Below are 27,576 nucleotides of genomic sequence, written 5' to 3' on the forward strand. Positions count from 1 at the left end.
ATAGTTTAGTCCACTGCCTGCTCGATCTGCATCCGATGGCTGCTTAAACTGCCTGCTCATTCCATACTCAAACGTGTAACACGCCTTACAAACAATCTGCCGCTAGATGGCAGCACCAAACGTACCCATTTACCGCGTGAATACAACTAGATACGCATACCAGCAAAATTTAAAATCTGAAAGTAAGAGAAATATTAAAGAATTTTACGTATAAAGTGGTGCTCTAGAGAGTTATAGCTTCAGCACTTTTCAAGAAAGAGGTTTCGACGAACAAGAAAACCTGGAAACTTTGTCTGTATGGTACTTCCCTACATTACTAAGTAGAGGTTTCACGACTTTGGCCAGCACAGTTTCTGACACAAGTTCCTGGTGCTTATTGTTACTAAAACACTTTAAAAAATTGCATTGGCACAAAGAAGGTAGAACATAGTTTTTTATAATCTGGAGCAGACTTGCAGATTTCTTCCAGTACGGTAGAGCCGCCTCAACAAATTTCTGAAGCCTCATAATTAGGCCAATAAATCGTTGCTAGGGCTAGCGCAGCTATCAATGGGGATGAATTAAATGAGGTAGAAACGTTATTCAAGCACGTGCTGCATTCTGTTTTTTCTTCGATTACACGCACTAAATAACCACACACTAATCCCTGGTAAGCAGTTTCCGAAGTGACACACACTGACTCAGGGGGCTCACGAAAATCTTCCAGTAAATCAAGTACATACTCAGGGAATAATAATAATAGACGGCCTATTAGGCGACTTGCATATCTGTGAAGATGAAAGCCCTACCTAGGATGATTTCTAATGTTGAAGATGCCATACACACCCCAGCCCCCGAACCACTGGAATTAACCAATTAACTAAATAGGCCCTACTTGCGTAAATAATAATAGTAATAAAAAGAGCAGTATATTGACACGATATTATACTGCTAGCAAAAGACTCGTAACGGAATCTTAATCTGCTTACTCTCCAGGGTTGGCTTTTCCCTCGGACTCAGCGAAGGATCCCACCTCTACCACCTCTCAAGGGCAGTGTCCTGGAGCTTCAGACTCTGGGTCGGGCGGATGAAACTGGGGAGGATGACCAGTATCTCGCCCAGGCGGCCTCACCTGCTATGCTGAACAGGGGCCTTGGAAGGGATAGACAAGGAAGGGTGAAGGAAGCTCCCGGCATTTGCCTGGAGGAGAAATGGGAAACCACGGAAAACCACTTCCAGGATGGCTGAGGTGGGAATCGAACCCACCTCTACTGACCTCCCGAGGCTGAGTGGACCCCGTTCCAGCCCTCGTACCACTTTTCAAATTTCGTAGCAGAGTCGGGAATCGAACCCGGGCCTCCGGCGTTAGCAGCTAATCACACTAACCACTACACCACAGAGGCGGACAATGGAATCTATGACAGCATATTATTCTGTTTTGTACCTTTACATTAACAGTACAGTGTCCCCAGATATTATATTACTTAGTATGTAATACTTCAAACCTTACACTTACCATTTTCTGCAATGGTGTTTGAAGAGCTCTTGTTAGACGTCTCTGTGCTTGAATCCCTTCTCTTAATCATCTCTGAAATTAGCGGTTGTTTATAAGCTGGATAATCAGGGAAAGGGCTGGGTACAGATCCTGTTTTTAATTTTCGCGTTTTGCTGGTCACTTTGAAATCGTCATTTACGAAATGTAGACTGCAAACCACGGAATAATCAGGAATCCATATACTTCCCTTGCTGTTTCCTTCCCTGGATATAATACTTAACCACTTTCGACGCAATTGTGTACTTGAAGGTATATCATGGAATGAAATATCACGGCATTCTGGTTTCCCATTCTTTGATTTGCAGAAAGGCACGCAGCAGTACACCATTTTCACTGAAAACAAGTACAGTCTATCCTATTTCCCGCTATTTCATTCCGACAGGTCTGGAGCCGGTTAGTGCTGCCACCTGCTGTGGGTATTTGTAAACGGAGTGTTTCATTTAGTGCCATGTTAAAATGTTGTAATGAGCAGGCAGTATAAGCAGCCATCGGATGCAGATCGAGCAGGCAGTGGTTTAGTCACCACTTGCTCGACAGGCAAGCCAACTCTGCTGCTTGGATTGTGTTGCAGGTAATTGGTGATGTCGTTAGATATTTTAGAACTCATTTAGTGCCCATTTGTATCCATAGACGCGACGCATGCGCTTTGTGACACGAAGTTGTGAAGTACAATTGATTGGGCTGGATTTGGACACGTGGTTTTGCGTTTGGCAATGCGTAATTTACGGATATTATGGTTTATATTTACTGGCCATTTGAGCAACATAATAAATAATGTATTACTGTCAAACAACATACACTACTGCAAGTTCATTTTCCTTGAATGAAACTGATCGTCGTTCTGAGTGGCCGGTTTTAAAAAGATGTTCGATTAGCTAAATATAAGAAAAAGAGAATAGATAGAGAAGACTATGGTCATCAGCTCGTGTAGTTACATGCGTGAAACAGATATTGTAGACCATCAGGACTTAAATTAAATAAGTACCTATTATCTAATCAAATTCTTAGAGTGAGTAGGGAAATAAATCTGATAAGATAAGTATACTTGGGAAAGTTACCGGTACCGAAATCACAGTGGCTCGGCCTCCCAGCACAATTGTCTCTTCATTACAGCTTGTTCGACATTCTAGAGGACGTCACATATTATTAATATTGTTATTATTATTAATAATAATTCAGAGTAATACGTTGGTATGTACACATATTGCGCTGTTGTATTGAAATGTTCTTACATTTATAGGTACCACCTTCCACTCGTCAAATCAACAGTAAAACTTAAATAAATAAGAAAATATGTAACATTCGCAAGAACGTAAGAAATCATTTTATTGAGAAAGAATGCTACACTTATTTGGAATTCGCATAAGTATTTTACATTTAAGATCATTGTGGAGAAGATAATAAATTGAAAATATAACTGCAGTTAGTGTGGCTACTACTTGATTACGATTGGTGTTGTAAGAAGGCGAAGATCTCTCTTCACCGTTAGAACAGAAGTGCAAGAAGGAAGAAGGCATTCGTACCTGGCATTCCATGGAATTATGTTTCGAAATTTGAGTGCAGATTAATCTGGCTGCATGCGAAATATAAAATTCGAACATTGTAATTAATTGTTCTTCCTGTGAGGAACGCAGTAGCGGCGATTGGGAGTTAGAAGTGGGTGGGGGAGCACAAAAATGTACAGAAATCAAAAAGTACCCGGGATATAGTAGGGGAGGGAGGGCGGCATATTAATTGAAAAAAATAGCTTAAAATGGTAATATTTTTAATGCTGTCGAGCGAATTTCGATAGAGACGTAAAGGTTGAGTCTACCAAATTTAGTGCGGTAATAACAGTACTATACAATAAAACTTTCACCAGAGGGACAATAATTACACATGTATCAAATTAAAGAGAAGTACGGTGTGATTATAAGATAACAAGGTCATTTGATGATTTATTACGCACTAAGAAAGTAGCAGACACTAGATAGAACTACACAGACACATTTATTGAGGTGAGACTGGGAGATTGACGAGGGTGAATATATTATACCCCAGTGTCCATGACCTTGGCAAAAAAATATACCCCTGCTACCCTTCCTCACGGTGCATCCTACACGCTGCTACGCTGTGTGAATCGGTTAGCCGCAACGAACGACATTTTGTACGCATTTCCATTAAGTGAAAACCTACAACCTGTTTTCCAGTCATTGACCGGGTCAGGGATGTAATGAATGAAGCAGATATAGGCTGTTACTACGATGGGGTCGCCACTCCCAAAGTGATTTATTAATGACTGATAGATGCTATGAAATGAGAATGGAGAGTGTTGCTGGAATGAAAGATGACAGGGAAAACCGGAGTACCCGGAGGAAAACCTGTCCCGCCTCCGCTTTGTCCAGCACAAATCTCACATGGAGTGACCGGGATTTGAACCACGGTATCCAGCGGTGAGAGGCCGATGCGCTGCCGTCTGAGCCACGGAGGCTCCATTTCCATTAAGTATCTTTCTTAATAATTGAAGAAATTGGCTGAAAAACAATAGGGATTATACAAATAACTTTTTTTTATAATTTTTAGTTTTTTTCTAGTGGCTTTATGTCGCACCGACGCAGATAGGTCTTATGGCGACGATGGGATACGAAAGGCCTAGGAGTTGGAAGGAAGCGGCCATGGCCTTAATTAAGGTACAGCCCCAGCATTTGTCTGGTGTGAAAATTGGAAACCACGGAAAACCATCTTCAGGGCTGCCGACAGTGGGATTCGAACCCATAGCTCACAGCCGCGTGCTTCTAACCGCACGACCAACTCGTCCAGTATTTCTAGTTTCAGACAATGTTTAACAACTCTTATGTTCTTCAGTCTCCCGAAACTTAAAAAAGTCAGGTGGCTAAAATGGAATACAAAATTATTTTTTCTCCGCAAAGTGCCCCCTCCCCGCCGCTTCCCCTAATCGCCACTACTGTAGAGGAAGAGTCAGGACTATGGTCATGAAAACAGATGTTACTTGGTAGGATCCATAACCTGAACTGTGCAAATGCTTTTGGCGCATTTGAAATGAATGTACTTCTTGGTTGTTAATCATTGTAATATATCATTTGGCCTAGTATGAATTAGGGATGTGGATTCTTGGATCAGTGATGCTATAACGGGTCTCTTAATCCCATGATATGAGCCTTCATAAATAAAATGTTAAATTAAGAGATTCAAATAACAGAGACCTCGGTGGAGTACTGCAGTCGGTCGTAGTCGTTCATCTTCTGCTCCAAGATAGTTGAGGCCAGAGGAATGTTGAGGGTATCTGAATGCCACAATTCTGTGATATTGACTTACCGTTATCTGTCTGTCTGTTATATCATCAGCCCAGAGCCTGGCTCGATCCTCAAATAGCACCACCAAAGGAAACCGCAAAAACCGATGGTGACGCCAAATTGAGGCATACTACAATAGGCAAGATGAGGAGTGAGGTAGTTTGCCATTGCTTTCCACACTGGGCCAAAAAGTGCTTTTGCAGCACGACTTGACCCTATGAACAACATCTTTCAAAACAATTAGACGCACTGGTCAAGCTCCGGGACAGGTTTTCCTCCGGGTACTCCGGTTTTCCCTGTCATCTTTCATTCCAGCAACACTCTCCATTCTCATTTCATAGCATCTATCAGTCATTAATAAATCACTTTGGGAGTGGCGACCCCATCGTAGTAACAGCCTATATCTGCTTCATTCATTACATCCCTGACCCGGTCAATGTCTTTCCTGAGGTCATTTTACCTGAAATCTGAAATATAAGTATGAATGATGGGTCCCTGACCCCGTTTGAAGCAATTTATTGTTTTGGTCATATTTTGCTCAGTTTAGTCGTATAGAGTCATATTTGGTTATATTTTGAACATTTCTTCTTTAAAGAGTGAGGCGTCGTTTTTAACAAATTACATGTTATCTGCGTCGAGTTTCAAACATAGGACTTCCAAATACTGTGGTAGATATATTTCTCTTTCTTTTCTCGAAACAGATACTGTAGGTAGCAGGTTTAGAAGACATAATTCCGAGGAAAAAGATGATGTATGGGCGTACACCGACAGATGCCAGAAAGCACTTTAATACTTCGTTTATCGGTTCTTCTTTAGGAAAACTGAGTGAGTGCTGTAACTCTGTCATTTTGCATGATTAAATGTGTCTGCTGTATTATCGCTAGTTACTTTATGGAATTTGAGATGTTTAGCGTTAGTAATACTCTAATACTTGCTACCTATCCCTGAAATGCTTAAATCATATTTTACCTTTTTTAATGTCATGTTTAGCTAGTTTTTAGGGCATATTTGCTTGCATATTTTATACTGCTTTAGGTCATAAACTTCCGAACTCTAGTCATTTCTCAACACGTCCATATTCCATATCCCATATTGTCACAGCCATGGATGAGACTGGGACTTCGGTGGAAGCTACTGCTTTGGCCTGTGCCGAAAGACAGATACAAAAGTACTGCATCCATCAAGAAATGGCAGTAGGCAGGATATTCATTTACGACACGTTAAGAGCCCTACGGGACAAACATTTCAGCATAATCAGTTAAGAATATAAAAGAACTGTACGTATTTATTCAACAAGAATAATAAGAAAGATTTTACCTTGACTCTTACTGTTTTTAAAAACACGAGCATTTTATATACAATTTGAAATCCTGTGTTACTGCTTCTTTGGAAATATCTTGTCACAGATTGACCATAGGTAGTTCTTTAATCACTCAAAGTTTGGATGCTATAAATCTTTTCTCGCTTAATTTTGCATACGTCTCCACCTGTCACCAATTTCAGGTGATATTACAACTACAGATAACCAGGGTTGCTCGGATGGATGATCCCATCAGGCACGGGCCCTTCCTAGCCAGAAACAAACAAAAATCATGTTAATATAAATAAGGAAAAGAGGAAAATTTTGGAATTCTTTTCATGGTGTGTTAAAACCTATTTATAGATTACAAAATGCAATAGATCACTGAAAAGACTAGAATTTTCTGAGCCTGATGGTGAACTGCCCCGTGGTGTAGGGGTAGCTTACCTGCCTCTTGCTCGGAGGCCCCGGGTTCGATTCCCGGCCAGGTCAGGGATTTTTACCTGGACCTGAGGGCTGGTTCGAGGTCCACTCAGCCTACGTGATTAGAATTGAGGAGCTATCTGACGGTGAGATAGCGGCCCCGATCTAGAAAGCCAAGAATGACGGTCGTCGTGCTGACCACACGACACCTCGTAATCTGCAGGCCTTCGGGCTGAGCAGCGGTCGCTTGGTAGGCCAAGGCTTTTCAAAGGCTGTAGTGCCATGGGGTTTGGTTTGATGGTGAACTATCTAAAACATGTTTTTACAATATATTTCAGTATTGCGAAGCATCCGTGGCTCAGGCGGCAGCGCGCCGGCCTCTCACCGCTGGATACCGTGGTTCAAATCCCGGTCACTCCATGTGAGATTTGTGCTGGACAAAGCGGAGGCAGGACAGGTTTTTCTCCGGGTACTCCGGTTTTCCCTGTCATCTTTCATTCCAGCAACACTCTCCACTATCATTTCATTTCATCTGTCAGTCATTAATCATTGCCCTTGAGGAGTGCGACAGGCCTCGGCAGCCGGCACAATTCCTATCCTCGCCGCAAGTTGGGGGCTTCATTCATACCATCCCTGACCCGGTCATTGACTGGAAAACAGGTTTCATTTCAGTATTGCATTGGTGCATTATATATTGCCATTACATATTCAGATATATATTTTAAAAAATGCTCTTCAGTACAGCTTGTTTTTAGAACTTGATACTGTTCTTTGGACCCTTCTTAAGAAAAAATCTTGGGTGCGGCCCTGTAGGTAACGAATTTAATGAATTTAGCCTGCATGTACCTTACTGTATAATAGCAAGCGCCTCTATCTGAATCATGCGCTCACTTTCTCATTTCGTTAAGAGGAGGAGATATGATTCTTCTTACTCCCCATTTGAGCACCAAGCGCAATGAAACCAGGCGATTGGAGTTTAATAATTAGTAGATATTCAGCCGCGTGTACTTAGTAAGGTCATTGCCCCTTTTATGACATCAGCCAGTCAGAGGTCCATCGTGCGCTGCCTGTGTGAGAGGTAAGACAGCTCTAGGCATTTGTTTCCAGTCGGCGTGTTAAAGAGTTGTACGAGACAAAATTCCACAATAGTGTACATTTTTCAGTTTATCCCAGATACTTTTGGGGTCGCTGGAGTCACCCAGGCTCAGTTTAATTTTGGCCAGTTGGTTAAACTTCCTGACGGCACGTGATTTTTCAGATTAAATTTCCAACCCGAGTTCGAGCCTCAGCAATCCGGGTGGAGCACCAGCATCCAAGTCACTACGCTAATCACCCCTGCCCCCGCTACTAAATTCCAGCATACCGGTAGCCTATTGAGAAAATAACAATGTCAACATTGTACCTCTTTAGTAGGCCTATTTTGAATAAATAAAAAGACGAATGCAATAACTCAGACATTGGCTTTCGAGATGTTTAATTTAAGAATTTGTTTTACGTCGCGCCGACACAGATGTCTCTTGTTTTTTTTTTGCTAGTGGCTTTGCGTCGCACCGACACAGATAGGTCTTATGGCGACGATGGAATAGGAAAGGCCTAGGAGTGGGAAGGAGGCGGCCGTGGCTTTAATTAAGGTACGTCCCCAGCATTCGCCTGGTGTGAAAATGGGAAGAAACCACGGAAAACCATCTTCGGGGCTGCCAGCAGTGGGATTCGAATCCACTATCTCCCGGATGCAAGCTCACAGTCGCGCGCTCCTATTATAACCGTACGGCCAGCTCGCCCGGTATACAGATGTCTTATGGCGACGATGGGATAGGAAAGACCTAGGAGTGGTCAGGAAGCGGCCATGGCCTTAATTAAGGTACAGCCCCAACATTTGCTGGCTGTGAAAATGGGAAACCACTGAAAACCATCTTCAGGACTGCCGACAGTGGGGTTCAAACCCAGTATCTCTCTGATGCAAGATCACAGCCGCACGCCCCTAACCGCGAGATGTTGAAGAAGTCGTACGGGTAAAATTCCGGCATAGTCTATTACGAAATTATAAATATTATCATCAGCTCTAATGCTATGAGTGACTTATTCCCATGGAATAAATCTTCTTGCCCAATTTATTACCTGGTAACGAACCTGATACGGGTCCACTTTCAAAAATAAAAATGCTGGCCCCCTCAGATAAAATGCAGAACCTTTGCATAACGAATATCAATTCAATAGGTTTTTATTTGACTGCCTCCGTAGTGTAACAGCTAAGCTGCTGAAATGCCAGCCGTGAAGTCCCGGGTTCAATTCCCTGTTCCGCCACGAATTTAAAATTGTCCGGAAATTTTGGAACGAAGTCATACCTGCCATATAATGCTAAGCAGTGAATATAAGGAGCAGGAAAAGAAAAAAAGAACACTGGCACTCTATTTCAAGTCAACTCCTGTCTTAATATGTCTGATTGAGACTCCAACCACTCTTTGGGCTCAAAATTCAACAAGCAAACATTTTATGTAAAGAATAAATACACTGACTGACAGAGTAAATGCAACACCAAGAAGGAGTGGTTCGAAAGGGATGAAAGTTGGGGAAAAAACAGAGACGGCACGGACGAATAATTGATGTTTATTTCAAACCGATATGCAGGTTACACAATGCGCACGGCATCGACTCAGTAGGATGTAGGACCACCGCGAGCGGCGATGCACGCAGAAACACGTCGAGGTACAGAGTCAATAAGAGTGCGGATGGTGTCCTGAGGGATGGTTCTCCATTCTCTGTCAACCATTTGCCACAGTTGGTCGTCCGTACGAGGCTGGGGCAGAGTTTGCAAACGGCGTCCAATGAGATCCCACACGTGTTCGATTGGTGAGAGATCCGGAGAGTACGCTGGCCACGGAAGCATCTGTACACCTCGTAGAGCCTGTTGGGAGATGCGAGCAGTGTGTGGGCGGGCATTATCCTGCTGAAACAGAGCATTGGGCAGCCCCTGAAGGTACGGGAGTGCCACCGGCCGCAGCACATGTTGCACGTAGCGGTGGGCATTTAACGTGCCTTGAATACGCACTAGAGGTGACGTGGAATCATACGCAATAGCGCCCCAAACCATGATGCCGCGTTGTCTAGCGGTAGGGCGCTCCACAGTTACTGCCGGATTTGACCTTTCTCCACGCCGACGCCACACTCGTCTGCGGTGACTATCACTGACAGAACAGAAGCGTGACTCATCGGAGAACACGACGTTCCACCATTCCCTCATCCAAGTCGCTCTAGCCCGGCACCATGCCAGGCGTGCACGTCTATGCTGTGGAGTCAATGGTAGTCTTCTGAGCGGTCGCCGGGAGTGCAGGCCTCCTTCAACCAATCGACGGGAAATTTTTCTGGTCGATATTGGAACAGCCAGGGTGTCTTGCACATGCTGAAGAATGGCGGTTGACATGGCGTGCGGGGCTGCCACCGCTTGGCGGCGGATGCGCCGATCCTCACGTGCTGACGTCACTCGGGCTGCGCCTGGACCCCTCGCACGTGCCACATGTCCCTGCGCCAACCATCTTCGCCACAGGCGCTGCACCGTGGACACATCCCTATGGGTATCGGCTGCGATTTGACGAAGCGACCAACCTGCCCTTCTCAGCCCGATCACCATACCCCCCGTAAAGTCGTCTGTCTGCTGGAAATGCCTCCGTTGACGGCGGCCTGGCATTCTTAGCTATACACGTGTCCTGTGGCACACGACAACGCGTTCTACAATGACTGTCGGCTGAGAAATCACGGTACGAAGTGGGCCATTCGCCAACGCCGTGTCCCATTTATCGTTCGCTACGTGCGCAGCACAGCGGCGCATTTCACATCATGAGCATACCTCAGTGACGTCAGTCTACCCTGCAATTGGCATAAAGTTCTGACCACTCCTTCTTGGTGTTGCATTTGCTCTGTTAGTCAGTGTATATTGTAGTGATTGAAATTCAGTATCACTGTTTCTATCTGCTGTTTGTTGTACTCACAATGAACTGTGGTGAAACTGGACCATGCGATGCGAAGGTATTGATGATTCCACAGACATGGATGAATCTAGCCCTTTCAGATTCGATGCTGAGGAAGCTGAAAATGAGATCACAGAGTCTATTTTGGGTCATAGAATGTCGTAGATAAGTTTTAGCTTTGAAAATGATTGTTCCGACAGAAGAAACGGTAACAGGAATGGTCAGAAAAGGCGTGTGTAAGTCTGGAACGCTAGCAGCTACGATTGAGTTCCGGTCCTCTATTACTAATAGCTTTTCTCAAATCGTCTCTGAAATGTATTACCTGGTCTGGGAATTCACTGGATGAATGTTCGTCATATCCATTTTGATGAACCACTGCTGCATTGTGACTCTCTTCATCGGGAGTGGAATTTAGAAATTTTGGGAAAATAATGTTGAATACATGGTTAGCAACAAGTATGCCCGCACATCTGTTAACTGGACTACAGTAATGTCCAAACGGCTGGTAAAACAATCGTTCTGAAGTATGTTTTTTGATCTACTAGCTGCTCATCCTTCACAGTTCATCGAACATTTGTTTCACTTTTCGAATTCTTTAATGTTCAATTTGTGGTAGAATGCCAAAAATGTAACTGATGACATTGCTTCTTAAAAAATATTTCGGTTGCAAGATATATCCCACTGCCGGCAGCCCTGAAGATGTTTTTCCGTGGTTTCCCATTTTCACACCAGGCTGTACCTTAATTATGATTATTATTATTGCTATTTGCTTTACGTCTACCGACACAGATAAGTCTTACGGCGACGATGGGATAGGAAAGGCCTAGGAATTGGAAGGAAGCGGCCGTGGCCTTAATTAAGGTATAGCCCCGGCATTTGCCTGGAGTGAAAATGGGGAAACCATGGAAAACCATCTTCAGGGTTGCCGACAGTGGGGCTCGAACCCACCATCTCCCGATAGCTGGATACTGGCCGCACTTAAGCGACTACAGCTATCGAGCTCGGTGTACCTTAATTAAGGCCACGGTCGCTTCTTTTTTTTTTTATTTTATTTAAATGACCTTTGTTGGTACAACATTTGGCCATCCTCTATGTACAAGGAACACTCACTGCACACATATAAAAAATAAATTGTCAGTGTAAAGGACATACAAGAATGAAAATCAGATTGTCACAGTCTTCAAGTAGAGAACACGACACTTAAGCTCTCTTCCGGAAGAAGAGGGGGAGAACAAACAAAACACAAAACAAAACAAAACACAACACAAATTACTACCCAACTCTAGCAACAATGCGGAAAGCACAAAGTCAAATTCTTATTTCCGCGGTTCTCAAAAAGTTCATCACAGCATTGAGAACTGAATTGTTTTCACCGTGCAACACCAATGCAGCGCTGGTCGGGAACGGCACTTGTAGAGCAGATAGTTCAGATAAAAAGCGGCTGCGAGAAGCTTCATAAAGGCCACACTTAAACAAAATGTGGTTGAGATCGCCATCCTCCGCATACTGACATCGACAGCGTGGTGAAGCCAAAACTCCTATGCGATAGAGATGTGAAGGGAAGGATCCATGATTGAGCCGCATTCGGATGACGGATACCGTTAGACCTCGTGACCGATGAAACTTATAATACCATGGCTTAGGAGGAATGTTGGGTTGTACGAGAGCATAGGCTCTACCTTTATGCAGTTGAGATGTTTCCCATTCCGTAGACCATTTGTGACGAATTTGTTGTCGAATAGTGGGAATAAAATCCATCCATGGAAGTTGCAGCGCTGTAAATAGCCCTTCCGATGCACCACGTTTGGCTAGTACATCAGCTTTTTCATTGCCGAAAATTCCACTATGTCCTTTGACCCAAAGAAATGCTATGGAGCAACCAGACGAGTAGATGTTAACAGCTCGCTCCACGATGTCATACAAGTAACCATGCGTTTGGAGATTCCACTTGAGATTTTGTAATTTCTGCAGAACACTTTGGGAGTCCGTAATGATGAGAGCAGAATCAAATCGCTTGTTTTGACAAAAACGAAGTGCAGCACATATAGCTAAAATTTCCGCTGTATATATAGAGGTTTCGGGCGGCAGTTTGAAGCTACCACATTCTCCCGTTTGTTGGCAGTAATATGCATATCCTACCGAGTCGGCGAATTTGGAACCATCCGTAAAGATATAAGTACTATTGGGCCACATGGAGCGAAGCAGAGCCGGAATGCAGTTCTGTGTACGAGGTTCTGTGGTGAGATATCTAGGTAGATAGTATATCGGCAGTCGATATGAAGAACACTGAAAGCTGGCTTCAAATCCGGGCATGGTTCGTGTTTTGAGAGTTAGTGCGAAAATCATGTTCAGTTCGTTGTAGCAGCATAACAGAAGCTGTGGCTTGTATCGTGAGCGTCGACCATGTCTCTCCGCGATAACGGTCAATCGTTGAAGTGCAATAAGAATGGGATGCTGTGAAATAGCAGAACGTTGTAAAAGAAATTTCTTGCCTAGCATTTCTCGGCGCATTTGCAAAGATAATTCTCCAGCTTCTATTAAGAGAGCATTTGTTGGTGTGGATCTCATAACACCCAAACAGATGCGGATCGCCCGAAATTGTATGGTGTCGAGTTTCTTCGTGACGTATGCAGGAGCATTCCCATACAAAAAACACCCATAATCAATCATGGAGCGTATCATAGAACGATACAAAGTCAAAAGTATTACAGGATCTGCTCCCCACCAGGTACGGGTCACAAAGCGGAGAATATTAATCGCTCGTTCAATTTTTGGAAGAAGGTGAGCAATATGGCAACTCCAATTTAGTCGACTATCAAAGTGCATACCCAAGAGGCGGAATGATGATTTCACTGGAAATGTGAATGGTCCTAAATGGATATCACCAAGCTGAGGTAAAGTCCTCTTCCGGGTAAAAGTCACCACAGTAGATTTCGATGGAGACAATTCAAGTCCATTATTATGCAACCATTTTGCCAGTTCGCAGGCCACGTAATGTAAACGGAGAGATGTAACCTCGAAGCTAGAGGAAGTAGTGTAAATACAGACATCATCCGCATATTGTAAAACGTGAATCGAGGGGCTGAACAGATGCTCAAGATCAGCAGTATAAATTGTATACAAAAGCGGGCTGAGCACAGCACCCTGTGGGAGACCTTTACACACGCGACGAGGGCCATGTAAACGACTGTGTCCATCTCGTACGTAGATATATCGTTCGTGTAGCAATGTCTGAAGACCATATATAAAAGCTGGAGGGATATGGAATGCTTCAAGCTTACTGAAGAGAACCGGAATACTGACGTTATCATAAGCTGAGCTGATATCCAGTGAAAGAGCCGTAAGATATCCATTAATCGCAAAAGCATGTTCTATTGCAGAAGTGAAGATACTGAGAGGGTCCAATGTTCCTCTCCCACGGCGGAATCCATACTGCGACTGAGGAAGCAGCTGCTGGTGTTCTAACCACCACTCAAGTCGTGTTTTCACCATCCTTTCCAGAGTCTTTACCACACACGAGGAAAGAGCTATTGCTCTGTAAGAAGAAGGGTCACTAGGGTCCTTTCCAGGCTTCAGAATAGGGATGACAATTTGAGTAATCCAGTCCAAAGGTAATTCTTCCCGTGTCCAAATGTTGTTAAAAATGTCTAGTAATAGAACATGGGCTGTGCGAGGGAGATGGGATAACATCGAATACTGGATGTAGTCCTTACCAGGGGCAGTGTTATTGTTACATTTTAACGCCTGTTGGAGTTCCGTATAAGTAAATGGCCGTAACAGAAAATGAGTGCGATCCCAGTTCGGTGAAAAGCGCCAACCGGGCAACTGCGGTACAGTCGGTGGAGCAATGTGACTATGAAAAGTCTCGACGCAATCAGACGGAAACGAAGAACGTGGGGAGCTACTCCCCACCCCTTTCAAGGATCTTACTTTATTCCAGATTGTAGTAAGTGGGGTTTCTCTGCTAATTTCTTCACAGTATCTTCGCCAACTGGATCGCTTTTTCTGTTTTAAAAATCTTTTGACCTGTGCGTTGATACGTTGATAATTAGAATAATTCTCCCAGGAAGAAAGGCGTCGATATTGTTTAAAAGCAAGTTTCCTTCTTGCAATCATTCGGGAACATTCTGTGTCCCACCACGGCGTAGGGGGATGTTTTGGAAAACAAGTAGGCTGTTTCACTGCGATACTAACCGAAGCTGCCGCATTTATGATGTGTATTAAACTGGCGTACCTTGGAAGTGGATCTTTAGGGAGAGTTGCAGTACGAAGTTCGGAGTCTATGTTCCCGCTGAAGGCAATCCAATTCGCTCGTTTGGTGTTCCATTTTGTGGTTGGGTAGAAGGTTGTAGGTAAGGCGTAGCTATTTTGTAAATGAATTTCGATAGGAAGATGATCAGATCCCAGGGAGTATCGTCGTGCTTCCCAGGTTAGGTTGGCAGCGATGGCTGGAGAACAAATAGTTACATCTACTGCCGAAGGTCGATGTCCAGGCCGAGATATTAGGGTAGGACTACCGTCGTTGAGTATCACCAGGTTGTAGTCATCCATCATATTTTGCAGGGCTATTCCAGCACGGTCCGTATAAGCACATCCCCAAGCTACACTATGGGCGTTCAGATCTCCACATATAATGTATGGAGGCTCCAGTTGGTTCATTAAACCGTCCCATTCGCCTGGTTGAATTACAATACGTGATGGGCAATAGATAGATATTAATGTAAATGCCACCGTAGGGAGGAAGATACGAGCCGCTACCACTTGGAATGAAAGAGCTCCGGGAAATGTAAGGGGTATTGCTCTGTGACGAATATTGTTGCCTATTAACAGACCACTTCCTCCATATCCATCATCTCTGTCTGAACGCAGAACACTATATCCAGGAAACCGAACTGGTATACCAGCGCGAAACCAAGTCTCGGATAAAGCTGCCAAGTTGATGTGCCGATCATGTAATTCTTTTTGAAGACTGTGTTTATGAGCCAGCGCTGATTGGCTATTCCACTGTAATATTTTAAAAGCTTCCATGAATGTTCTGTGTTATCATTTCGCGAAGTTCCGATGCCGAAGGGATACCACGATTGGATAGGAGAATTCCGTGTAGAAGCTGTGTAACTAGGTTAAGGATACCAGTAATAAGGGATTCTGATGAAGTAAGTGGTGGTTGAGAAGAGCTGCCAGGCAAGGGACTTGCACTGCGGGGTGCTATTAAGTGCGGCTGAGGTGGGTAAGGGTTGGGGCCCACTGGACCCCCACTGACTTCATGGGGATGGTAAAATACTGGTGGGTGGGGGATAGATGGTCTGGGTAACGTCGGAGGAGTTCGCCTAGGTTGGAACACGGTAATTTTGTGATTTTGGTGTCTTGGTAATGGCGGAAAAGCTTGCTCATGTGTGAGAGGTAATGGCTGAACGACTTCAGCATATGACTTTTTCATAACAGCTTCCTTAGCTTCCTTGAATGGCATGTTATATTTGGCCGAAACCTCGTTTATCTCCAATCGTTTCTTATACTCCGGGCACTCTTTACTGAGGGCACTGTGTTGACCTTGACAGTGTACGCATTGAGGCTGAGGCAATGAGCAGGGGTTTGGAGTATGCGACACACCACAGTTACTGCATCTGCCCTGTGAACGACAGTGTTTACTTATGTGGCCGAAGCGCAAGCAATTATAGCAAATACGTACTGGAGCCACATATGGAGAAACCTCACAACGTGCCCCATATATTGATACACTGTCTGGCAGCGTCTGAGAGTCAAAAGTAACCACACAAGTCCGTATTGGAACAGCAGTTGAAACATTGTCCTTCATTGTGCGCCTGAACATACGACGAACTCGTCTGATTTTAACAGAAGAATCTATCACTTGTAATAGTTCGTCTTCCTCTATTTCTGTATGTACGTCACGAATGACACCCTGTCGAGTTATGACATGAGACGGAATGTAACCTTCTAATTGATGTTTGGAAAAGAAAGTAGAACTAACGAACCAGTTTGCTGCCTCTGCTGAATGAAATTCCATTTTAAGACGATTTTTCCCGATGGAATAAATATCTTTGATATTTCGACGTTGAGATGGACACTCCCGATAAATGATTTTACCAAACGCCATCGGATGTAGTTTACCTATGTTTCCTTCTTTCCCTTACACATAGATGTAGTAAGGCCCTGAAGAGTCAATGTGATACCGGTTAGCCTTGTTATATTCATATGCACTGAGCCGAGGCTGTGCCCCGCTATTTTGAGGAGGAAGCACAGCTGGTTCCACATTCATATCAGAAACACTATCACCTTGACTAGAAGCTGAGCTAGACCCTGAATCACTGGGAGAAGATATCTGTTGTGAAACATTACCTGTAGCATTTTCTGGTGTTACTGCTTGCTTCTTATCGATGTTACCTGAAGGTTCTTCTAATGCACGCTTATTTGCCGCTGCCACAGATGGAAAACTTGCCTCCACATTACAGTCGTAGGTAGGTGGTAGATTTAGAACCGCCAAAGCACTCCCGACACTACGAGACACCTGCTGTATACTGCTCGGTATGAGCACATTTGACTGTGATATGGGGGGAGGACCGCCCTCCCCATATGGGCCTCCTTCCATAGCACTAACTGCTAATTAAACTGCTAGTTATTTCATGAGGCTACACACCAGTAGACGAAGTCACTGAAAGGCACGGATAAATGTCCACACAACTAAGTCCGTACGTACGTACGATAAGTGAGCGTGAGTCACACAGAGCGAACACACAAGCAACTGCACGCCACGAAGGCTACAAGCACACTTGCACGGTCGCTTCCTTCCCACTCCTAGGCCTTCTCTATCGTATCGTCGCCATAAGACCTACCTGTGTCGGTGCGACGTAAGGCAAATAGCAAGAAAAAAATAAATATAAGAACATACCAAAAGTTCCCATCTTGAGATAGAACATTTACACTGTATCAAGGACCGAACTTCTTGAATTTCACATACAGCAACAAGTACTGTAAGAGTATTTAAATTATGCGCTGCACAATGTACACATTTTGCAGTTCTTCGCTTTTTTTTTTTTTTTTTTTGGAATTTTCGTTTTGGCACCTTTGTATACGCTTAACATATTGGCACAACCATCATATCCTTGACCACTGCATTGAGTCCTTTTCCGTGTATTGCACTGACACACTGAGTACAGCATTTCCTTCTCTATTCGTAACGCAGTTTGATCTTGAACTTTCCGAAAACCTAAGAAGCTCTCATTGATTTTTACGTTCCAAGGTTTTCCGGTTGTGCCGTCCCCCTTTTGTAGGGATAGCGTACCCCCCTTTTACCCGAGGCCCCGGATTCGATTCCCAGCCAGGTCAGAGACTTTTACCAGGATCTGAGGGCTGGTTCAAGGTCCACCAAGCCTACGTGATTACAATCGAGAGGCTATCTGACGGTGAGATAGTGTAGGAAGCCAAGAATAACGGCAGAGAGGATTCGTCGTGCTGACCACACATCACTTCTTAACCTGCAGGCCTTCAGGCTGAGCAGCTTTCGCTTGGTAGATTATGTCCCTTCGGGGCTGTTGCGCCATGGGGTTTGGTTTGATTTTTGGTTATGGTTTTTCGGTTACATCACATGAAACGGTAACGTATCTAAATATCTGAGTTAATTGTTCTCGTTTTGTTACCGCATGTTCTGTGTTGTATTTATAATCAAAGAAAAGCTTTAATGCCATTAATACTTGCTTTGCTACTACTACTAAACGTTTTCATTCCTCCCCTGAAGGGGGAGGCGGGCCTCTTAGACGGTGACGCCGTCTCTCAGGCCGGGAAATTTGTAACGATGAAGGAGATGTGCGGAGAAGGTGAAGGGGTGGGCGGCCGTGGCCTACACTACGAACTGTCCCGGCATTCGCCTTAGTGCAGGAGAATGGAAAACCATTCTCAGGACAGCCGACGGGTGTTGCCAGGCGTGAAGTCCGGCATTGTGCCCCAGGCCCGTCTCCCGAATGCAGAGGCGTAGAGCCACGGTAGAGCCGTGGCCACCTTTACAGGCACCATAAAATCATGTTCAAATAACTGGAAACTCCATAATTCGTACGCATGATGTATAAGCATACATTTTTAACCCCTAAGAAAAAAACATGCAAATGCATGAACTTCTGGGCCCTACTTATTATATTGCACAAAAATCTGACTCAGGAGAACTTCTAATAATAATATTATTGTGGTAATAATAATAGTAATAATAATTAGTCGCCTGTGACAACGAATTGTACCTGCATGTGGATAGGATGAGACACCATTCGGAAAGAGAAATTAACTTTTATGGCCACATAACACACATGAACTCGCAGAGACTGACCAACTGGATCTTTTCCTACTTTGTAAACAAGGAAACAAAAACCAAGTCGAAGTTGAGAAAACTCTTCGAAAAGTAGGGATCGCACATGAAGACATCCACGAACGTGCTCCTATCCAGAAGAAAACTTCGAGCATCCTAGCGATTCCAAAAAAGCCGAAGTTGAAAACGGGTAAGAAGTGGACTGATAAAAGAAAAGATGGTCACAGAAAATGAATGCGTCAATACTGGGGAAGAATTACAGCTCAAGGGTGCAAACGGTTGAAATAACATGATCCGCAGCAGCCCGAAACAACAACAACAACATTTTTTTCTTTTTTGCTAGTGGCTTTACGTCGCACCGACACAGATAGGTCTTATGGCGACGATGTAATAGGAAAGGCCTAGGAACGGGAAGGAAGCGGCCGTGGCCTTAATTAAGGTACAGTCCCAGCATTTGCCTGGTGTGAAAATGGGAAACCACGGAAAACCATCTTCAGGGCTGCCGACAGTGGGGTTCGAATCCACTATATCCCGGATGCGAGCTCACAGCTGCGCGCTCCTAACCGCACGGCTAACTCGCCCGGTACAATAATTATCCTCGTAGCATAGGGATGTAGTGGTGGTAAAATTGCTAAGTGGTTTATTATTGTTAATGAACATTACGGAAGATGCTGGAATGCTGAGAATGGAAAACATGAAAATATTTTAGGGAAAAATGTCGGGTACGGGTTGTGAGTACGAAAGGCGTACTCAATTCCCTGTTCTCATGAGTAGGGCTCGGATGTTTAAGACCTAAAAATAACCCAAATAAGCAAGCAAATAAGACCTAAAAACTGACGAAATATGACCTCAAAAGTGACGAAATGTGACATAAAAATTACAAAATATGACCCTAAAATGATTGCTCTAAATATGACCATTTTAAAATAAATTATAAACCGAAACGGCAGTGCCTCTGATGCATATTTGTTAACTAAATTCTTTTTTCTTACTTTCATATCAATTTTCTGAATATACATGTTTAGAAGTTATTCACAGTCGATTGGCCTTGATTCACTCATCAAACATCAAACATAAAGAACTCAGTTCGTTAAGATAATCAGATCACACAACATTTTAAAAGTCAAGACGTGTTTGCACCCTGCATTTCGAGAAAAATAGAAATCAATCTACTTCAAATAATATTTTTAGAACGTTTAAGCCCAGATTTCATTAATGTTATGCAAATGCATTAACATTTAAATTGAGCACCACGAAGCGAATTGTTGATGAGCTTGTTGTTGAAAGGGGCCTAACATCTAGGTCATCGGCCCACGAAGCGAATTGTTGATGAGCTTGTTGTTGAAAGGGGCCTAACATCTAGGTCATCGGCCCACGAAGCAAATTAAGCAGATGTATTTCAATACATTATGGTAGAAAAATGTGTTTTTAATCTGCGCCTAAGGCTAAAATGTTTAGAGTCTCGATTATCCGACCTAAACGGGACCTGGAGTACGTCGGATCACCGAAAATGTCGGATAATACAGAATAACTTCGAAAATGAACTGAAACAAACAGCAAGGCTATACTCTAGTACTAAAACAATGACATGTTTTACGGTACTCTGTTTATTGAATTATCAGTTCAATTGTACAGTACATGGAGTATTGAACGAAAACATTCCAGATGTCTTACGAAAAGAAACTTTTCTCCACAGATATTAAGCTGCTTAATGCCGTACAGGTTTTTCTATCGATCAAGCCAACCAGCACTGGCAGAAAAATTAGGGCCCCCTTCGTTAAACTCCTTCTGGAAATACACAGCCTTTTCCTGCAGAATGGGGCCAGATATTGGCTGGTCCTCTTCCCGGTGTTGAGATAACCAAATAAATAGTGCTTCACTTACTTTCTCGTACTCACATTTTTCATTTCTTCTCTGCTCCGGTAGAGCACCACTTTTCAATTTCTTCCCTCTGTTTTTCCAGTCTCCCACTGTAACACATCCAACACCATAATCTGAAGCCACATTTTGAAGAATTTCCCCTTTGTCCAGTCTCTTTAATGCACTCAACTTGTCTTCCATAGAAACAATCACTTTCTTCCATTTACTCGCTATACTCACAGAGGATATGAAAACTATAACATCCGCACCCAACCAATACTACAACGAACAATGACTGAAGACTCACTGCACCTGACCTTGAGAAAAAAAACTGTCCTACCGCCAGCGGTCAGGCCAGTGCTTGTCCCATGGTCGCACCCTCCACAGTGGGTGTGCCTGAATTTAGTCTCCACCAAAAGTTCAAATTAAGTTTACCATTGTCGGATAACACGGAATGTCGGATAAGCGAAGGTCGGATGAGCGAGACTCTACTGTATATAATAATTTGAAACAAAATAAAACAAAAACGCATGATTTCATAAATGCTACAAGTTCAGAAGTAAGTGGAAGGAGGTTGAGGTTCTAGTATCTGAACAAAGACAAGTGAGCGATTGCCAGAAGTAATTAGCTCACTGCTGGGGTGGGTTTTTCACGATTATTTCTGCCTCTACCTGGGAGACCGGGTTGCCGAGTACAGCGGGTGGGGTAAAAGGTGCAGTGAGGTCTATGACCTTCACTCTATACAAAAGATATTCCACTTGTATTAACTGCAGATGTGATAACGAGAAGCAGTTTTGTGAACACTAGTTCGCACTCGGTAAGTCGAAGATGATTTTGTACAGCTACAGCTGTCGTCAAAGCGCCGAAATATAACGTTTCAACGAAAATAACTAAAAATATGAACTTATGACAAAAAAAAGCCAAAATATACATGTATATGACAAATAAAAATCACTTAACTGTGACGATAATCACCTGATTTGCACCGAAATCCAACCAGGCAAGAAAATACATACCACGAAAAAATATGACTTTTCCTAAATATCTGAGCCCTACTCATGAGCCTCCGTAGGTTTCCGAGCGCACAAGAGTGACGACGACACGATGGACTACGAATACTGTGACATAATTCGATGCTTTATTTTTTACAAGTTGTTTTACGTCGCACCGACACAGATAGGTCTTATGGCGACGGCGGGACAGGAACGAGCTAGGTAGGAGTGGGAAGGAAGCGGCCGTGGCCTTAATTAAGGTACAGATGGTGTGAAAATGGGAAACCACGGAAAACCATCTTCAGTGCTACCGACAGTGGGGTTCCAACCCACTATCTCCCGGCCGCACTTAAGCGACTGCAGCTATCGAGCTCGGTCGATGCTTTATTACAGAAGATGATTTTGTAGGAGAAAACCTGTCTTTTAGATGTATACTTTGTTCATTAGAGATAGTTTTCTTAAAAATATATCGAATTCAGAAAATAGAAAGTTATTCAGTTCTTCATTTTCTGAATAAATATTTTACCTAAAGCATAAAACATTTGTCCATTTCTTGTTGAATTTCCCCGAATGAAATAATTTTAAATACATATGCTTTTTTTGTTGGGTTCGCTCTTTTGTTATCAGTTATCACAAAGCCTCATTTTGCATATTCGTAGAATCTATCAGTTGCGAGAACTGTAGCACGTGCTCTGAACATGTTACAAGCAACGATGTAGAAAAAAGTCAGGTGTTATAATATTGAAGATGTATTAATATTTCTGCGGCTGTTGGCTGAATGGTCAGCGTACTGGCCTTCGGTTCAGAGGGTCCCGGGTTCAATTCCCGGCCGAGTCGGGGATTTTAATCGCTTCTGATTAATTCTTCTGGCTCGGGGACTGGGTGTATATGTCCATCCCAACACTCTCCTCATCATATACAGACAACATACCGCACTACCAACCATCACATTACATCCCTCCATATAGTGTTGGCGTCAGGAAGGGCATTCGGCCGTAAAACAGGGCGGCGCAGTTAGCACCCGCGACCCCACAGGTGTGGAAAAAGCGGCAGGAAAAAAAGATGAAGATTAATATTTCTGCGGCTCCGCGTATGTATGCCACCCCCCGCCGAAAAACAAAGGCTAATATCGCATTCGATACGGTAAATTATACTTCAATAGAAAGCCAGTTTGAGACATTGACTATTGCCGATTTTTCCCTAAAATCTACTTGAAATAACAGTAAAATATTGCAAGCAACCACTTACAAAAGGAAGACAATTTTCAGTAAACATTACTTACAGACAAGACTCAGAAAATTGAAGTTGTTTTAACATTGTTATTGGCTTTACGTCCTACTACTATCACGGTTTTCAGAGAGGCTGAAGTGCCGGAATATTTATTTCCCCGCAAGCAGTTCTTTTAGGTACCAGCAAATCTTCAGATACGAGGCTGATATATTTGAGCACTTGCAGACACCACCGGACTGTCTAATGTCTGTTGAAAATCTTTCGATCATATTCATATCCCATAAAGCTATAATTATAATCCAAGCCACGTTTGAGTAGATATATATATTTCTACGAAGGATGTTTGCTTGTGGAAGAACATACTATCAGAGCCTCGTATCTCAGTACACATATATCTGTCATGATCACTATGGAGTTAATCTTGTAGATGAGTTGATATAAGAGCGAACCTTATTATATTATGTTAAGATAAGATAAGGGAGTTTAGAAGTGGACTTAAGGTTGATTTATCAGGTCTTTTGTAGGTATTAATTCCGCGTAATCTGTATAATAAAGTTGTGAAGGGTCCGCTGTGTTTAATTTCGTTCATTTTACAAGTACAGTCGACTCTCGATAATTTGAAACTCAAGGGACCAGAGAAAAAGTTCAATTTACCGAGAGTTCAAAATAATAGAAGTTGAAGTAACCAAGAGGGAGGGAGGGAGGGAAAAATTCAAATAAACAAGAGTTTCACTTATACTTACTCATTTCTTTCACAACATTTATACAATTATGAAATGTTCATACAGAAATGTTCATTTGAATGTTCATAGAGAAATGTTCATTTGAATGTTCATACAGAAATGTTCATTTTGAAAAAAAAAGTCCGTAATTTTCTTTTCAGTGAGCGACTTCCATCTATCATGGTCCAATGAATTTTCGATAGTGGTGAGAGCTGAGAAGAAATCGTCACTTGTGTCCGTTCTGAGGGCGTAGGAGCGTAGGGTAGTAAGAGCTCTCCTTACCTCGCTCAATGTGACTGGAACTGGCGCTTGTTCTTCTTCGTTTTCTTCCTCGTTCTCATCCAGAGAGGCTAAATCCAACAGTTCAGCATCGGTTAGGGACCGTGGACACCGATGTCATCGTCAACTTGAACGTAATCCTCAAACGTTAACTCTCCACAGTTAGGTAGAAGTCCCCATCCTGAGTCAAAATTCGTAAATTTTGGCGGCTCTGATGACTGTTCCACGTTTTCGCTTTGCTTAAACCCGCACTTTTTGAAGCAGTTATAAATGGTGATAGGGTTGACATTTTTCCAGACCTTATCAATCATGATTATAGCGGTCAAAACTGTTATGTTCGCCTTCTCACCTTTTTCGATGCTATCCGGCACAAGAGAAACAATTTCTCTGCGGTAGAGAGTTTTTAAATGTTGACTAATGCCTTGGTCTAATGGTTGCAATCTTGATGTCGTGTTGGGTGGAAAGAAAATCAATTTTACATGGTCTAATGGTGGTGGGTTATTATGCACGGTGCAGTGGTCCAAAAACAGCAAGATTTTGCGTTTTTCCTTTTTCATGTCACTGTTAACCGAGGTCAGCCATTCATTAAACAACTCTGCCGTCATCCATGCTTTTTTGTTTGACCGATAAGCTGTGGGCAACGATTTTATTCCTTTGAAGCAGCGTGGTTTGGCAGATTTCCCTATAATGAGTGGTTTCAACTTTTGAGATACGTCCATGTTACATGCTAGAAGGACAGTTATTCTTTCCTTGCTCAGTTTCCCTCCATGACACTTCTCGTCTTTGAACGTCAGGGTGCGATCAGGAAGACATTTATAAAAAAAGCCCGGTTTCGTCTGTGTTGAATATATTCCTTGGGTCATAGCCATTCAAAAGTTAATTTAGTTCGTCAATCCATTCGGAACAAATGGAACTATCCACGCTGGCGTTCTCTCGCATATCTTTTTAAATGTGATGGCGTGTCGGTTTTTGAAATTTGAAAGCCACCCCTCACTTGCTGCAAATTCTTTAATCCAGAGAGACTGCGCAAAAGACTTGGCTTTTTCCTTCAACATGAAACCGCCCAGGGGAACGTTTTGTTCTCTACACTGACGAATCCACTTAAGCAAGCACTCTTCAAGACGGGGAAATTCACCCTGACGTGACTTTTTTCTACTCGCACTTCAGGCACTTTCGGTGACGCGATCTTTATTTTTCAAAATCATCGACCATGTTGATGGTAAAATACCGAACTGTTTGGCGACATGTTTTTTTAATTGTCCATCCTTCACAACTTGAATCACACGCTTTTTTTCACTTATGGAAAGACACTTGTTCTTTCTTGAACTCATTGTGATGCTTAAAAATTACACAAATCAAACGTTAACATACTGTACCACACTTTAACGTTTGAAAGAAAACTCACGACTGCAAACTCACTCATACATCTCATTATTGATGTAAACAAACGACAGGTCTGTGCACGATAACAATACATACTGTAATCGCCGACTTCAAATTAACCCTTTATAGGGCAGTACTCTGGGGAACAAAACTAAAATTTGAAAAATGGAAAAATCATCTCTTAAGGGAAGTAAAATAATGATTTTAAAGATATTTTGCCTAATTTTGTTATTACGTGACTGATAAGGCATGGTAAGTATACTTACCAGAGACCGCTTATAGTACTGCATTACAGCCAGTGGTCTCTGGTAAGAATACTTACCACTTCTTCGATACAATGAAATGGTAAGAAATCTAGTGTTCTAAATATTTATTTTACTATCATAACTGAAAATTAACGTAAGTTGGGATATCTGAACAATTCGTGAGTAGAATATAAATTACAAAAGGACAAAAAACAAAAAATGGATAAGATGACACAGTGGATAGCAAAAATTTGCCTTACAAAGTATCGGACACTGAACACAGAATGAACTTCACACTTTATATGCTAGGTTTGTGGAATGGCATAAAACATTCCAAACAAAGAGCTACATCACACTGAACACACACTGTTGTCGAACGTTTTTGTTTCTTTGAAGTGCTACAGTGAGCACATCTTCGAAAAGTGGGACCCTTTCTTGGAAGATGATTTCCTACATTTGTAAGTCTTGTAGCATTTGGGATTGTTTGTCGCCCGTCTGGATGATTTCTTTTCTTCCCTCTGCCGACCGTTGCCACTGGACCTTTCTTCACACGTCCGCAGTATGACCCAATGAGTTCCGTTGCCAGCAATTTTCTGTATTTTAGGTGTGTGAGTGGTTTTGTGTTCGGACTGCATTCCTTCAAGGTGATTTTATACAATATAAAACTGTTGACAATGCACGCTTTAATGCAATAATAGAAGATTTTCATCCACCATCTGCGAGATTTCCAGGATATGTTGTAAGTGGAATGTAGTTGATCAAAATGATCAACTCCACCCATGTAAGCATTATAATCCTTCACAGATTCCGGACAAGAAACAAGATCTCTTTTTCCTTCTTTGTTAGTCCTCAGTACCTGTCCTTTGGATTGAGCATTATGCATTGTACTGATAACAGTTACACACTTCTTACCTCTGTCCTTCCATTTCGAAATACCAACATCACCAGCCATAACTGCATCACTTTCGCCCATTTTCAACATTCTGTCAGGAAGAAGGTTGTCTTTGGGGAAAAATTTCCTTGTTTGTCCGATTGTCGCACAAGCGAAGAAACTTTTGGTTAGGAGTCTCTTCATCATAACGATGTTGGAAAAGAAATTATCAAAGAACAAGCAGTACCCTAATCCCTCAAATGCATGGCAAAGTTTGCTTATTACACGTTCACCTAATGACAATTCAGTGCTTTCCCCTTCATGCTTGCCTTCGTATACTGATATACCTAAACAATAGCCTGTCACTGCACAAGCTATTACCCATATCTTGAATCCCCTCTTTATAGGTTTCATTGGCATAAACTGCTTGAGAGAACTTCTCCCTTTGAAGCCAACCATAGATTTGTCTATCGAAAGGAAACGTGAGGGATGGAATACGTCCTTGAAAACAACATTCAAATGGTTCAACAATGGTCGCAGTTTGTACATTCTGTCATAATTTTGTTCTCCTTTCTTTGGCATTTTTGAGTTATCATTCAGGTGCAGGAATCTCAAAATCTTGAGGAACCGCTTCACTGACATTACTGCTGAAATTCGATTATTGTGGAAGTTGCTGTCATTGCTCCAGTAAAGTCTGAAACTAGGTAAGGTATTGAACCCCATTATAATTAGTAGCCCAAGAAAAGCCTTTAGTTCATCAACCGATAAGCCTAGCTCATAATGATGTTGTGAAGCATACAAGTTAGATTGAAGAACAATGAGCTGCAGGAATGTTGTAGGTAGGAGCAACATGAAAATTTTCAACGGACTGTTTATATCTACTTGAGCTTTATGCGATAAACCAAATGGCTGAGAAAAGGCTGTAGAAGAAAATTGCTGCGGTACTTTACAATGCTTTGACCACGGTAATTCATCAGGCCTATCACCTGAAGGATCACTTTCATCCCCCTTATCTTCTGCTTCTTCTTGAACTTCCTCATCTTCTGCATCAACAGTTGGCACGTTATTAGTATCAAATGGGACTGCCTCTGCACTCTGGGAACCGAAGGAATTGCTCAAATTTACAGGTAGACAGTCTTCTGCATCTTCATCGCCGCCTACATCTGAATCT

The 27,576-nt window shown here is 42.7% G+C and overlaps 1 protein-coding gene across 2 annotated transcripts in view; it reads left to right on the plus strand.

Moving 5' to 3' along the window:
* The window catches only part of LOC136857899 (aminopeptidase A), a 209,103-nt gene that overhangs the window by 48,270 nt on the left and 133,257 nt on the right, over positions 1–27,576 (plus strand). The window contains exon 1 of one of the 2 annotated variants that reach the window (XM_067136949.2): positions 2,043–2,105. The exons of the other annotated variant lie outside the window; for it this stretch is intronic. The gene's annotated coding sequence lies outside the window, so the exon portion shown is untranslated. Of the gene's footprint in view, positions 1–2,042; positions 2,106–27,576 lie in introns of those variants that run through there. 2 annotated transcript variants of the gene reach the window in all.

This window comes from Anabrus simplex, chromosome 1 (genome assembly GCF_040414725.1).
Source record: "Anabrus simplex isolate iqAnaSimp1 chromosome 1, ASM4041472v1, whole genome shotgun sequence".
Taxonomy (NCBI): Eukaryota; Metazoa; Arthropoda; class Insecta; order Orthoptera; family Tettigoniidae; genus Anabrus; species Anabrus simplex.